Below are 16,144 nucleotides of genomic sequence, written 5' to 3' on the forward strand. Positions count from 1 at the left end.
GCCTGGACTACTCTGGTCTCTGCCACTGTATCTCAGGTGCAGGCTTGCATCAGTCTTTAACAGCTCTCCTGACAGTCCATCTCATGTCGTCATACAGGCCCATCCAACCTGCCCGAGACACCAAATCAATCAGAAGGCATTCCAATGATTATAAGTCACACTCTTTTAATCCAAAGGCATTTGCACTCATGATTATAACTTTGACAACAGGTGCATTGGTGAAACAATCACGTACTGTAAAAGATAGGAACACCTGCCACCTGTCTTAACTTGCTTTTTAGAGACTATTTTATTAGTTTATTATGAACAAATACAATAGTGTCTTTATTGAGCAGTTCTTAATTGTAGCTAGTAACTAACTCTGTATTCTGAGTTTCCAACACAGCTGTATGCGTTTAGACAGCCACAACACAACCTGTATTGCAACAACAGGTATTTTTTTTAAGTTGAGTTTAAAGTCTTGCATATTTAAGTACATATTTAGCATAAATCGTCAACCTCTCTAAAAATATTTGCTGAGCACCTGTAATTGACCCCTGAGACAGACAGACGTTGATTCTGCTCAGGGCTCGTTTAAATAAAACTCTTTCATTTCACAACATGTCATTCATCTTTGAGGAGCAATTAACACAGTACCCCAAAACACAAATACATCACACAACACAATTGGATGTGAGTGCCGATTATGTGTGTGCGTGTGTGTGTGTGTGCGTGCGTGCGTGCGTGCGTGCGTGTGCATGTGTGCGTGTGCATGTAAGCCTACTGTAAAGTTAGACACAATTTGGAACACTATATATTTTTTATAATGGGATGAATCTAGAGTTGCAATACCCTCCATTGACATTGTATTTCATTAGTAAACAATATCCTGAAATAGCATTGGATTTGGTAGTATCATTGGTATTCACATACTATACTCTTTTTATCATTATCTAGCGATTCTAGCTGACCATTTAATTGCACAAAATAATTTGACCACTTTGGAAATGAACTGTAACAGCTGTGGGTTTGACATACTACACTGATGAAGACAGCAAGTTAGCATAACGATGAAGACATTGATGAAGACTTTTCGATTTCAAGTTCTCCGGTAGGCCTATCCATTGACTGTACTTGGCATATACAGTACTGTAGGGCTCGTCTCATCACATGATATGTTAAGCATGGTAAATAATAACAACAACACCAAAACAACAATTTATGTATCTTTTAGGCTGCAAAGTTCCAGTTGATCTGTATGATTGAATTAATGTAGGCTAGTCTATATTGTTCAAATATGTTGTTTACTGTGCTATGTATTGAACTGTACACAGCTGAGATGTTCATGTTTTACCTTTCATAATACAAGGAATAAGATGTGTCCTTCTCTGACCACCTGACCTGAATGGGGTTTCAAAATATTCTGTTTTAATGTCCTGTGTAAAGTAACTGTTATACATATTATACAACTGAACTACTCACTGTTTTATCACTTCATGAGGAAAACAAAACAACACCACGCATGCAAACACACGCGCGCACACGCGCACACACACACACACTCACTCACTCACTCACACACACACACACACACACCCCCTCCGTTATTTCTAACTTCTTATGACGGAGATAAGTCATCGTTTCATCATGCTAATAATTAGCTTGCATGCTTGCAAGTTGCAAGTAGCTGCAGAGGATAATTACAAATTACAGCGTCCAGCGTCCTTCTATTTTAAACGGACACAATGTTGCCTACCTACCTACAGTAAGTAAGTGTTGTTTTGGTTCCATAATTAAATGTAAAACACTGCCTACTGCCTACCTGACGTAATAATGTAATTAACCAGAACAAACTGGGGCTCGAGGAACGCAGCTGCTTATTGATAGATGACGCATTTTGGAAGGCGGAAGTTGGAGTAGTAGGCCTTCATTCTTCTTAAATGTAAGTTGGTGTTTAATTCGAGAAGTTTGCGCTACTACAGATTTCCGTCTTAGTATGTGGTAGATTTTTCTTTTCCTTTTTTTTAACCCACCTAGGCTACAGTACAGAACACTAGCCCAAATGGCCAAAAATGACACTTTTGACTTTGACTCTGAGGACCTAATTATTAGGTAAATTAAGCCCTGCGCCCTACATGCGCACGTGCCTGTACTTTACTACTACTTACCTTAATTAGCGTTCCTTGATTGACTGGATATAGGTGTGTAATGTATACTGTAACTACACAGAGGGTAGGCCCATAGATATATATAAACACTAGATGGCTCAAGGCGGAGTTTCTGACGTCGTTCACCCGGCAGCCATCTTACTTCGGGGCTACAGTACAGTGTGTTCAATGGCAGCTCAAACAGAAACAGTCATAACTCGCTCAAATCTTGACGGATTTACAAACGGGTTGGTTTATTACAAACGTTGTCAACGTGGCTATGATTCAGGACGCTTATCTGCTTAATTTATGTTTTTTATATGAACGTCGTATAAAATCATATACGTATGCGGACGTCTCTGACGTTTATAACAAACCAAACCGTTTGAAAATCGGTTGAAAATTGAGCAAGTTATGGTCATTTAAGAGTACATGCCCCATAGACACAATGTTATGTGTCCCGAGGTAAGATGGCCGCCACGTAACGACGTCGCTCTCCATTGGCCAACAGCGCGGGTGAGCTATCTAGAGTTTATATATATCTATGGGTAGGCCTACATGAACCAGCCCAGAGCTCAGGTACCTGCCTGGCTTGGACAGACCATAGACCCCGCCCACTCCACTCACTCAGCTTCACTGCTTGTCTGAAAATCAGGCAAGTTGTGCTGTTATTGAATAGAAAGGAATATTTTTTTTGTGTGTCATTATTATTGTATTTTATTTTGTGAACACATTGACATCCAAACTGGAATTAAGTGTTATGGCCACTGTTTAAAATAAATCTTTAGTCTTCTTCTTCTTCTTCTTCTTCTTCTTTTTTCATAAATTAATGCCCTACTTCATCATATACGTCAACAAGTGTCACACAAAAGTAGCCTAGTATAAACAACAAGTCAAGTGCACAACATGCACAACAAGTGAGTTTATATATCAGGCTTTTGTGTTTGCGGTGCCTCCGATGCATTACGGAGCTATGTGTGTCCGTATGTTCGTCTCTGTCTCTGTGTCCGTAGGGTGGGTGACGTGACATGCTGTCCTTTGCTGTCCTCAGTGTCAAACGCGTATAAATAAAAAATATATTTGTCAAAAACCTTCTGAATATTGTGCAGGACATTATGCTTCATGTGAACAGACTCAAGATTAAAACATTTCATTCCTCATTTCTTCAGAATTTTCAACCAAACATAGCAAAACTCATATGGTGCGACTGTCCTGGCCCTGTTTCTCAAAGTAGGAACTTGAATAAAACTAAGGGGGAAAAAATGCTAAAATTCTTTTAAAAATTCCATAAATATAATATAGATGTCTATTTGTGAGCCTAATCTTTTCAACGTCCAAGCATAATCTTTTCAGTCATTTCTGATCAAAAAGATTTTGTCCCCCAAACCAAAATCATATTGTGTGACACCATTTTGGGAAATTTCAACAGGCAATTGTTTGGACACCCATTGGGATAGAGAGGTCCTTCTTCAGTAAGGCTGCTCAGCACTTGCATTACAATAGCATGACAGGTGTCTGTGGTGAATTATCATTTTAACATTTCCTTGAAATACGATCTTGTTGGAACGCTGACCAATGCGACTCATCCGAGTGTCTGTGGGTGTGACACCTTTTTCATTAAAAAAGCTAAAGTTATTAGATTTTTTGGTCATAATTACATGTAAATCTATGTTGCTTTGTTATAGCTAGCATGTTGTTAGCATGCTAATGTGTAGCTAGTAGCCTCAAGGTTATGTTAAGTGCAGAAAACATAATATGGTGTGACACTATATCATAATGGTGTGACTGTCTGCCTGTCACGCCATATGACTTTTTTGTCACACCATATGATGCAAACTGTATTTTCCTACAGATATAACAATAAATAACAAAGACCCATGTTTCTTTTGTCCATTTAAACATTTGTTTTAAACAGCTTCACCTAAAATCTGCAACTATCCACAATAAAATGTGTTCAATTTTGTTTTATTCAGTCATTGCATGTTATTCAATGTTAAAGCAATTTTCCTGTTGCTGTTTTTCCTGAGTAATTGTTTAATCAATCTGTAAAGTTCAGTACTCACTAATAGGTAGGTTAAAACACAGTTTGCTTTGAAAAATGAAGATATGATCATACGGTGTGACACTAAATCATTTGGTGTGACGTTCCAAATAGTGAAAAAATCATACCTTTTATTAATGATGAAACCATTAATGTTCATGGATTACATAGCAAATAGTATCAGGAAGAGTCACAAATATTTGTGTAATTTTAGAGAAAGTTTTGTCACAATAAATACAAAATATGTTTAAAGACCGACAACATGGGCCTCACATTGAGTGTTGATTACGAAAATAATATACAGATTTAATAAATGTTCACAAAACTATAGTGGATTACAGGTTAGTTATGATAAAGGACTTTGATAAAGTGAGTAACTTAAGAAAGGTGTACTCCATTTTCATTTTATAAACAATTATTGTCATGTCACACCATATGATGATTTTAGGCACGAGTACAACAAAATGCTGAATAAATTCTGATTCCAATAAAATATCTAAAAACAAAATATGTTTCCATAAAGATGAGAGTGAGTAGAACAAAAGTAAATATTTTTTATTCCTGTTATTTAAAGTTTTTTAAAAAACACTTTTTTAGGGGTGTCACGTCACTGACCCCGTCCGAGCACGGAAAGCTGCAACAGCTAAAGTGGCCAGTACAGTACAGCACAGAGTAAAATGTCACAGAGTACACTACAGTACGAGCCCTGGGCCGTTCCTGGGGCTCTGTATGTTCCGGGGACCCCCACACGGACCCCCCCATTGTAACTCTGTCATCTTTCGACCGTTTATGACGCGCGGCAGCTCGCTGGAACTGGCCCGTCACCCTGGGCGTGTTCCTGGGGGTCTGGATGTTCCGGGGACCCCCGCACAGTACACTACATACAATACAGTAGAGTACAGTAACTATAACAACAAGTAAGACGCGTAAATGCGGGAAGCGAACGAAGATGTTGTGGCAGTCTGACACACACACACACACACACACACAATTCAATTCAAAGGGCTTTATTGGCATGAGAAAACATACGTTTACACACACACACACACAGACCTGTATCATTCCAATTTCAGTTGCCCTCTGGTGGAGGGCGGGTGGTGTTACAGCGTGACACACAGACACACAGACAGACAGTTTTGGCCAGCTTCTATAGTTAGTGCTCACTTCGTTCGCAATAAATGTATAGTTGCACGGCTCAGTTCACACAGGTGTGATTTTTTAAAGAATAATAAAAACAGGAAAGGTTTTGGACATACAGTACAACCACCCGGCAGCAACGATATGCTAGTTATATTTTTCTCTCACAGTTTTCTAAGCAAAATACTGTCTGGTAGAACTTGGTACTCAGATGGTACTTCATTCTGAAGCCCCAAATAGTCTAAGAACCACTGCTTTGCTGTATGTTTATGCTCCTCTCTGTCTCTCTCTCACTTCTGTCCCGTGGTGAGATCAGTCACCAAAACACCGTCCGTACCCCATCTGCTTCCACACCAAACTCTTTAAAAGTTAGCCTAGCTGTTTTGGGATTTTGTGTTTTCATCTCTGATGTGATGAATATTGTCAACTTTTTTGGAGTGTTAGGGGTGGGGTGGGGTGACAGGGTGGGGGGGGGGGGGGGGGGGATGGAGGGCAGGGGCATCGTCGGTGTGGTGATTTTGGAATATGCCGCAATTAGTGTGCCGCTAATGAACTCCCTCTCATTACCAGGGAATCAACAGGCCTGTGCTAATTACGGTTAGCAGGACAGACTCCTCTCTCTCCCACAGCGGCAGGCTTCAAGGTCCCTTTGGAGCCTGGATACACTGGAATGATGGTCTGCCAGCAGCCACAGGTGCACACTCACTGCCAATGTTAAAGTGGAATAACGCACACACACACACACACACACACACACACACATACACACATATACAGACACGCACGCACGCACGCATGCACATGTACGCATACATATGCGACTCGCTGTGTACGGGGAATCAGTACAAAACTGGTAAATTACACACTTTGTAGGATGCTCACATTTCATTGAACACATACATTTCTGATACAGATCAGATCAGCTTCATTTGTCATTCACAGGTTTACTGGTGTAAAGAAGTGGGTGATTTTTTGTTCTCATACTTTTCTAATATTCTCACTATTTTGTGGGTGGAGTGAGAGCAGAAGGAAAAGAGATAGAAACAGGTGAATAAAACAAAGACTGTACATAATGTACAGATAACGTATGTGATACATGATGTTTAGAACATTAGCATACATTACATTATACATGCAGTATAGGCATCAGCATGCACGTGTACATACGCACTCACAGACACACGTTCTTTGTTGTATTACTGGCCTCTCTTTCACAGTCTTGTTTCACCACTGAGATCAAAATCAATACTTGTTAGTGTCTTACTAAACATCACATCTATCAGAGAGGTGTTGATGCAGTTTGATTGTTTGTCCTGCCAAACCGACCACACTGTATTCTGTCAGTTGCAGACAGTAAACAAAGAGTTGCTGTAAAGCATCCATTGCTCTTTACAGTCACGCTAATTATTCGGGCCTGTTCTGAGCTTTCAAAGAGTGAAGGTTTTTTTCTTTTCTTTCTTTCTTACGTTATATGCCAATTCCCAAATCCCCCATGTAGTCTTGTCACTGTCTCCTCCGAGAGAGGAGTCACCAGCCACTTCTTTTCACCCGATACTAAAGAGTTTTCTCGGGATGGCGTAAAACACATGCTGAGAAGAGGAACATGCTCATCCTTACCAGTTCATGCTCCCTAGCAGGCACCCCGACCAACCTCTCAGAGTCACTAGTGCCCTCCCCAATCAGCTTTCCAACCGTGAACACAGCCAACTGTGTTTGTTGGAGCGCCCGGCCAAGCTGGAGGAATCAAATCCATCTCCATGGTGGTGGGCAGCAACTTGATGCCTTATAAGCGTTTTATCTTTTCTAACTCCAGCGCATTTACCAGCAGTCCTATCGACTGCCTTAGAACTGCTTCGTGCTTCCACACATCCGTTTCATGAACAATTGTTTTTACAACAGGCACAGCAAGATATGTTAATCAAAACACCACTATATAAGCCAGCAGTGGGCATTGCTTATCAAATGCAGTAAATACTTAATGAAAAGTGTTGCTTCCAACGCCAGCGATAAAGGGGCTGGGATAAAACAAAGGGCCCTTTTTTAGTGATTCATTGAGGCAGGCGAACAAACACCAAAAAGATTCTTAGTGTTAGCCCACAAAGAAATCTCAGTGTTGGCCCACAGCAGGAGCCATAAGATGGAGACCTGGGCATGTAGCATAGAAGCCCCCCTCCTTCACTCTGCATCCATAACTTAAGCGGAGATCAGTGGCTAACTCTCTTAATCCCAAGGGGGTGCTTTCTGAGCTGTAATTTAAAAATAGCGTTTTAATAACACACCACGGCTACAGTACATTAATCTCAGAATTAATTATCTACCCCACCCCCCCAGCCCATTTGCTTGAAAGAGTCTCGTCTTTGCTGCATTTCTCTCTGTTTTAGGGTCTATTTATTCCACGAGTGAGCGGATAAAGAGATGCATATGGAGTGTCTTGTGTGGAGTACAGTAATTATGTGGTAGCTAGCTAGTAGGCTATATTACTAGCATGTGTGTGTGTGTGTGTGTGTGTGTGTGTGTGTGTGTGTGTGTGTGTGTGTGTGTGTGTGTGTGTGTGTGTGTGTGTGTGTGTGTGCGTGCATGTGCATGCGTGCGTGCGTGCGTGCGTGCGTGCGTGCGTGTGTGTGTGTGCGCGCGCGCGTGCGTGTGCACGTGTGCGTGTACAAGAAACCAGCGAAGGAATTAGAACTGCATGTTGTCATCGACACAATCGGTCAGTGAGGTGAGTTGTTCGCAAATGGGTTGCAATTCAGCTCCCATTATGCAAGTTAAACGAGTAACAATTCAATTAAGCTCTGAATTAAATAAAGAAAATGTGAGGCTAGGCCTAATCTAAACAATATTGTAGCAAACTGCTGCGGCGTTGAACAATAACTGTATGTTAGTTTGCATTTTACGCAAGAAATTTATTTTAATCAAACGTCACGACCAGCGATAGAAATTCAATTCCGGAGAGAAATGAAAGAGTATAACGCCACTGCAAGCCAGGCCTAAAGGCACCACAAATATTCAAAAACAATATTAAGCTGCGATAAATAAAATATGAACCTTCTTTGGCAATATAACATTGCTGCGTCTGGGGACGGCACGCACTTTAAATGCAAGTTAATGAAACACAAGAATCACGTTTAGAGGTGTGGGAATCACCCCGGTGTGTTGTGGGGGGATGATGATGGCTGTGTATCAGACCCTCTGGCAGCAGGACCTGTGCACTGACAAGAGATCAAGTTGAACAAGATCTACAAGCCCACAATGCCCTGCATCGCAATGCAATGTGAGCTTGTAGAGTGGCTATTTTACCTATTTTTGAGGGGCACTAGCTCCTCCTATGCCCAGCTTTGTCTGTTTGTGTGTACCCCATAGTGATGATTTGATTAGTTGAGCACCCCATACCATAGCGATGATTTGATTGGCTGAGCAGAGTACATATTGAGGTACAGAAAAGAGACAGAAAATTGAGGATGCCACAAGTGATTAGCCTTGAGGACTTGAGGATAAAAGGACTTGAGGATAAAAAGTGAGGACAGACAAGTGAGGATGCCAATTGTGATTGGCCGGATTTGATGATGCATGATGCCCCTCACTTCACAAAGTTCACATGGGTGTGATTTTGAAATTGGGATTATAGTGATTAAGAAGAAATAAATAGATTTTCCCTTGTAGTTCACTTTCTCTTCCATGCTGATCGACTGACTGACCTCCATTGTCATATAAGCGCTATGGCTGACAGTGATCTCTGTGCGTATGTACGTACATACATACATCACCCTCTACCTACTCGCTGGTGAATAGCAGCGACGCGCCTGAACTCTGCGTGAGCCAGGTGCCAAGCCTGAGGGCCCCCAGGTCTGTGTATCACAGATAACCTTTACAAAGGCAGTGTAGTTCACATCTCCTTCCACCCACCCCCCGGTGCCTACCCCCCGCTATCAGATGAAAGGATCGGGATGTGGTTCAATTCACAAGCGAGGGGGAAGACGGGCAGGGTTTGGCATGTATGATTGATGCCGAGTTTTAACATTAAGCTTCATAAGGTGTTGAGGCGGAGATAGTGTGTGGTGGCAGAATGCGTGTGAGCCTTCTTGACTATACAGACACGGTGGAATGAGGGATTTGAGTCTTCATTTCGACACCTCTCGAGCTGTAGGGGTTGCCTACTGGTCTTCTTCAGCAATTAATATCACAATGGGGGCGAGCTGTTAATTTAGGTTATGTAATGTTATGTTATGTGTCTGCCTTGTCTGCTCATCTGTCTCGTTGCTTTGTATGCCTGTCTGTCGGGCCTCTTCATCTGTACCTTGCGTTCTATTTTGACTGTTGCATGGCTCTCAGAGAACGGAAGCAATTCCTCGCAGACTCTTGTGTTTCAATTAACGTTTGATTGAGTTATGAAATATACAACTCTTGGAGCCAAACCATGACAAAATTACACACATTTCCCTTGTTTGTGACATGACTCTCCTCAGATTCCTATATCTCCTACATGACATCCTATTAATTTTGTTTATATCGAGGCAGGTGGTTGTCAGTAAAAGTATTTTCGTCAATCACATTTTCTTTCTTTATTCGGACCGACTATTTTTCAAACGCAAAATAAGTTGCTAATTTTGTCACTGCTCTTTCCAGACACTGCAGGTTTAATTGCTAATTGTTAACTGGGAATGAATACATTTGCATATTAATTAGTTGGTCCATTTGCATTTTTAATTTGCTGCCTTCAAAGGGGGTGAGATAAAAGGTCGCACAATTCTGAATAATTTAAATAATTTATGCTCCATTGGTGAAAAGAAGCCGAACAGAAGTGTTCTGCGGATATTAACCCCTGAGAGCTTTTACCGAATAAAGCACTCCAAAAATTGTTTTAACAAATCTAATTAAACGGAAAAAGGTCTGAACACACAACCACCCTGAGCTCTAGGAGCTAGAGTGTGTCCTCGGGATTGAAAAAAAAAATGGAGCGAAAGAAAGAAAGATAGAAAGAAAGAAAGAAAGAAAGAAAGAAGGAAAGAAAGAACGGACCAGGAGAGAGTGATAGAGGGAGTATGCATGTGGAGGACAACAAGTCTTCCAGCCCTCCATCCGGATATGAAGGCCTCTCTTGGTCCTTTCATCATTCAGATTGATCAAATACCCTTGCAGGAATGCTGATGGAGTCACTACTTGCTGGTAATAGTAATTCTCTCTGAAGTGAAGTTGCTCTTTGCAATGTGTCGTACTCCACGCGCAATTAAGGGGACATGTGCTCTGCGGTGGAAATCCTTGAAAGTTAATCATCATGACTACCTGAATTTCAGCCAAACATCCACTTCTTAATTCTAATGAGTGCACACACAATCACCAGAAAATAAATTAATCAGATAGAACAAACCTGATAGAAATGTGACTCAGTCATTTATAGGTAAATGATTCTTTCTTAACTTTCTTCTGCTCAACTGAAGTCCACTAAAATAAATAAAATCTTCTCTGATTTTGGTGTGGGGAACTGATATTTTGTCTCCCCCATCTTCAACCAGGCTGCATTGTGTGACTGTCTCTCCTCCTTTGTGATCTTAATTACAGGCCCTGGGACCTGAGCAGAGCGGCCCATTTAAATCAGAACCCATCCAGCTTCCATTATGGGCTTGGCATTTGGTCTTTGTGCCCATGCTCTTAAATTACATGCTGCCAATCCTAGTGGGCACAGGCAAGATGAGGCGTGTAGGATGGGTGAGAGATGAGGTGAAAGGGGGATGAGAGAGGGGGTGTGAGGGGAACGAGGGGAGGACAGTGGCGCAGGGCGGGGGGCAGTCTGCTCTCTGCTCTCGTAGACAGATATCGCCCACCCCCCAACACCACCACCACTTCTTTATCACCAGATAACTTATGTAAAGTACCAGATGAAACCCATTCCCATTCACGTCGGCCTGATTGTCAGAATAAGCTTGCATTCCTTTGAAAAAGTGATTGACCGTCTGAAAGGATACAAATTAGGGGCCTGTTCGCCTTTTCTTCTCCGGTCGCAGGGCTTATTTGCGGCAGATTCACCCAGGCCCAAAATGAAGTGAACTCAGCAAGGGATGAATGGGAGAGCTCTGATTGAATAATTGATTTCCTTTGTGCGGCCTGTGTTTAAGAGGGATAACTAGACATCCTTTGGAGTGTAATGATTGTAATTACTGCGATGACTGGTCATGTCAAATATGACACAGGAAAGCACTGTTATTAACCTTTATTATGCACGTGGAGAGGCGAGAAGAAGAAGAAGAAAAAGATCTCCTCTTGTCTCTCCCGTCTGTGTACGGGTTTCACCTCCAGAGGAGGCATGGCTGCTGTAGGTTGAATGCATGGATGAACTCACTCGCTGTCTTCTTCTCCTGCCCAGCGAAAGGTAGATGTGTAATTGACTGTGCAATCGGAGCCACTGGTGTGTCAATGACTCATGCAGCTAGCGAGCCTTGGGGTAACTCTCAAAGTGCAAATACATTACATCTCTGGAATTTAAGTGCAGCAAGTAGGAGTTATAGCCTCATCCATGATATCTGTCAGAGTCCCACATGCCTTGACCTCTGAAGCGATAGGGCCTGAATTGCACTTTAATGCACGTGGCTCATTTGAAGGTCTCTGTGAGACAGAAACCCGCCAGAGAGTGATCAGATACAGTCTGATGAAGTTGCTCAGAATTCTCTGGTGGAAGTACTCAGACAAAGAGGGCCTACCCTAAACAGTACGGCAGACCGCAGTGAATGTTCCGTTAAACTTCCAGACCCAACCCCAGAGCACTTTAGGGAGAAAAATGCAATTTTCAATGGAAGCCAGCAACATGAAGATACAAAGATACATCCAACGTTTGTAGCTGCTGCAAAAGCTACAACAGCTACAAAGCTACAGGAAAGTTGAGCTGGTTTCAACTTCAGCTACGAAGATACAAAGCTACAAATACGCTGTGTAGCTTTGTATCTTTTGCATCTGCCAGTGTGAACGCAGCAATACTGCAAAGTTTGGTGAGGTCATCATAAGAACAAAATGCCATAATTGCAGAGAAAACAAACTTTCCCTAATTTAAGTTCATTTTGGCAGTTCTTCACTTTCAATCATATTTAACTAGTCAAACAGCACTGCAGAGACACCAAACATTGGCAATATATGTGTGTGATATGTATATTGCTTTCTATTCAATAACAGTTGTGCTCGTCAAGATTTATGATTTTCTCTCACGTACCCCCTTTACCACCACCGCACTCCTAGAGGTATATATACTCCCATTTGAGAAACACTCCATTACTCAATCTCTATTCTCATTTTCCCAACCCCTAACCCCTATCCTAAACCCCAATCCACATAACCATCACCCAACACTCCTGGACCCTTTCACTCCAGCCAAACCTTCTCCACCCCCCCTGCTTCACTGCCAGCATTACAAGTCTACCTCCATAACTGCCCGACAACACCCCAGGCCTCATTGCCCTTCCGATGAACCTCTAGAGTCTGAGCTGCCAGTGTTGCCAGCTGTGAGTGCGACCGCCGACCTCATTTGCATATGAAGGCCTTAATTAGGTACCACAAGCATTTGCACGGCGGGGCTGACTGTGACCGGCGAGCGTGAGGTGGCAAGATGGGAGCACTGGGCTGGGATTGGAGCCCACTGGAGGTACCGTGGCACAACATGAAGCCGAGAGCCATGGCACGAGACAATGATACGGCATACAGGGCTGAAGAGTGGCAGCACTTCTCTGCACTACAACATAGTCAGACATGCCAGAGCCATTGCTAGCTCAAACTGTTTAAAACACCCAATTCAAAGCAGGGCTGGCATGGCTAAGAATAACGTTCTTGTTGGCAATAAGATGCCTTTAACTGATTGGCTGTATGTTGGACCAATCAATTAACACCTTCCATTTGCCTTTTTAGAGCGATGACAATAAATCCCTATGGCCAGTGAGTGACATGTTCCTTCATTCAATTTATTTACACAAAGGCCCAGCCCATAATTATGTCATCGACAAAACAATGTCTTTTCAGAACTATCTAGATTGAGACATAAATCCAAGTCCGCGGTTGGTTTTGACTCTGCCATCTTGCTATTTGTGTTCCTTAATGACTTTCTAATTCCTCATCAGCGGGTAGCGGCAGACATGCAGACTAGTAGCCCTGGCATGGTGCCATCCTGGGCACCAGCTCCTGGCACAGGTGCACATCCGTGCCATGCTTATGGTGTCTGTAGTAGACCTCAATTAAACCCTTTAGGCTGCTTTTAAATTAGGTGCTTTTCACTGGTCAAAAGTCACTTCCCTGTTTTATCCTCTCTCCCTGCTTATTCTGCTCCCAGAAGAAATAAGACTGGTCAGAGCTGTGAGAGAAAATTAAGCCAAGTGAATTCATGGCACATTTTAAATAAAAGAGACAACTAAAAACAGCTTTCCACTGCTGCCTGCCGATACAAATTTTGCGTATTAAACTTAAATCACTACCTAAATGACTTTTATTGAACTTTGACCACCGGTTTTTGGTCGGATAAATATGTATGTTTTCAATTCTCTTTTATTTTATATATATATATATATATATATATATATAGATATATAAAAATGAAGGAGTTTGAAAGGAGTTTGAAATCCCCATCATTATTCAGACAGTTCTGAAACCACTACCAGATTATAAATATAATCTATCTATCTATAAATGCACCAAGTCTGTCTGTGTGTACTGTTGTAATCCACGTAACTCAAGAACCGTTCGCCCCACCGACTTCAAATTCGACACACAGAACCGCCCCAAAAAGGCCTCTGTCCGGGCTCTGGACAGGGCCCCTGCCCAGGGTCCATATATGGCTATTCCTGGCTTGTTCTGACATCATTCTGACTGCATAGACTTCATATTTGGGCATGCCTGACAAAGAACTCCATATATGGGCATAAAAGGGACAGACATAATATCATGCATTTCCAACTTGCATCGTTCCAAGTAGGCCAGTGCCCAACGGCCACCACTCTAGTTATATAAATTATAAATAACCCAGATAACCCATAAATAACACACACACACACACACACACACACACACACACACACACACAGACACGTAACATTGTTGTTACTTGTTGACAGCCTTTGCCGGCCACTGTATAACCAAGTGGTTGCAACAAAGCACTTCCGAACACACACCCCAGCAAGCAAGTCTGTCTGTCCGTCATGATAATTAATAATAATAATAATCATAATCATATCTGGGATTTAAATAGCGCTTTTCATGAGTACTCAATGTGTAGGGGCCAGGGGAGGGAACATCTAAAAGGACAACTTTATTAGGAAACAAAGAAAAACAAAACACTTAGCCGCCCGTTACACTGGTCAGATCAATCAAAGCAACATTACAGCGCATGCCTCCCCACCTCCTCTGATCTCGCCCTGAAGAACGGAGAACCCTTTCATATCCACTCCCCCGCCATCTCACAATGTGGCATCTTCTTCCTTTGAAGGTACAGCAGCATTGTTTCAGTCCCTCAAATGTGAGCGGTCTTACTTTTATCACCTGTTTTGGGCAGGGAAGGAAGGAGAATGGGGGGGGTTTAACTTGTACCCATCGAAGAAGCACAAGGCAAAGATGTTGACAGGTGCATGAAACAGGTACTGCTGAGTTGAACCATGGAACTTCAGAGGAGGGAGGAGCAGGTGATTTAGAAGCGTCTCAGAAGAGGAGCAAAACAAAGGCAGTCCTTGCCTGCGCCTGCGTTCACCTTGGGCTCTGACAGAATTGTTATTGTTTTGATCAGAAATTACATGTTCAAGGCCACCTGACCATGTGGGGTGATTGTATATGACTAAACATCAGTTTCACACATGAACAGTTGTCTTATAATAGTTGATGCTATAGCTGTTATGGCCATATGTGGCAGTGCAAGTTACAATACTAACTTGCACTGCTACCACACACACCCCTACCAGAAGGTCTTCGGACAGAAGCCAAAAAAGATTTCCTTTTAGTCCCGGGTAGCTCGCCAGTTGTAGACTACAATCCCCAGAACGCAGCAGGACAACCAGTCCCCCCATTAGTCTTGGCATGCTGCCCACTACAACTGCGAGGCGCGTGGAAGTGAGGAGGCCCAGTTGGGACAAGACCCTCCGTCACTCATGGGGGACACATGTCATAAACTCATTGTCTTGCCATCAATCGGGGGGATCTAACCACCTCGCAGCAGATGGAGGCTCAGCAGGCGAACAGGGGGGCATGCCCTGGGCCTCCACCCCACACAGAGTGCACTCTGCTGGGGTAAGAGGAGCCACAACTCTTGGGGAGCCTCATGCCCTGGACTGGACCTCCCATGGATGCACCTCTGGATGAGGGCCTAATGTTGTCTATGATTAATGACAGAGATATTTAGTGGCACTGTCGCTGCCATTTAAAGGAGAACTTCACCCCTTGTATTCACCCCAATAATTATAATGGTCAGTATTGTCAATTGAACCAATAAAATTAACACACTAACTATATTGATGGGAACATCTGAAATATCCTTCTCACTATAATGGTGCCTATATTTACCAGTATGCATTGCACATAAGGAAGTTGAACATACAAATATGGTTAGTGACTGAGTTGCTATCTTCAGTGTGCAGGTGATAAAATAACTATTTTACGGACAGAGGTGCTTGCCAAAAGAGAAATCAACATTGTAAGGATTCCATCCCACTGCATTCGAAGACAATTCCCAAGAACACACTGCAACGTACCGTTTAATAAATGGAAATAACGTTGGAAATATTCCTTTGTCACGTCCATAAGCACTAGCATCTTGGACATAAATTGGGCTATTTACAATCCAAACGCAGAATCTGATCCTCCTTACAGTAGCTTGTCCTCTTGCTCT

This window comes from Electrona antarctica, assembly GCF_951216825.1.
Source record: "Electrona antarctica genome assembly, chromosome: 17".
Taxonomy (NCBI): domain Eukaryota; kingdom Metazoa; phylum Chordata; class Actinopteri; order Myctophiformes; family Myctophidae; genus Electrona; species Electrona antarctica.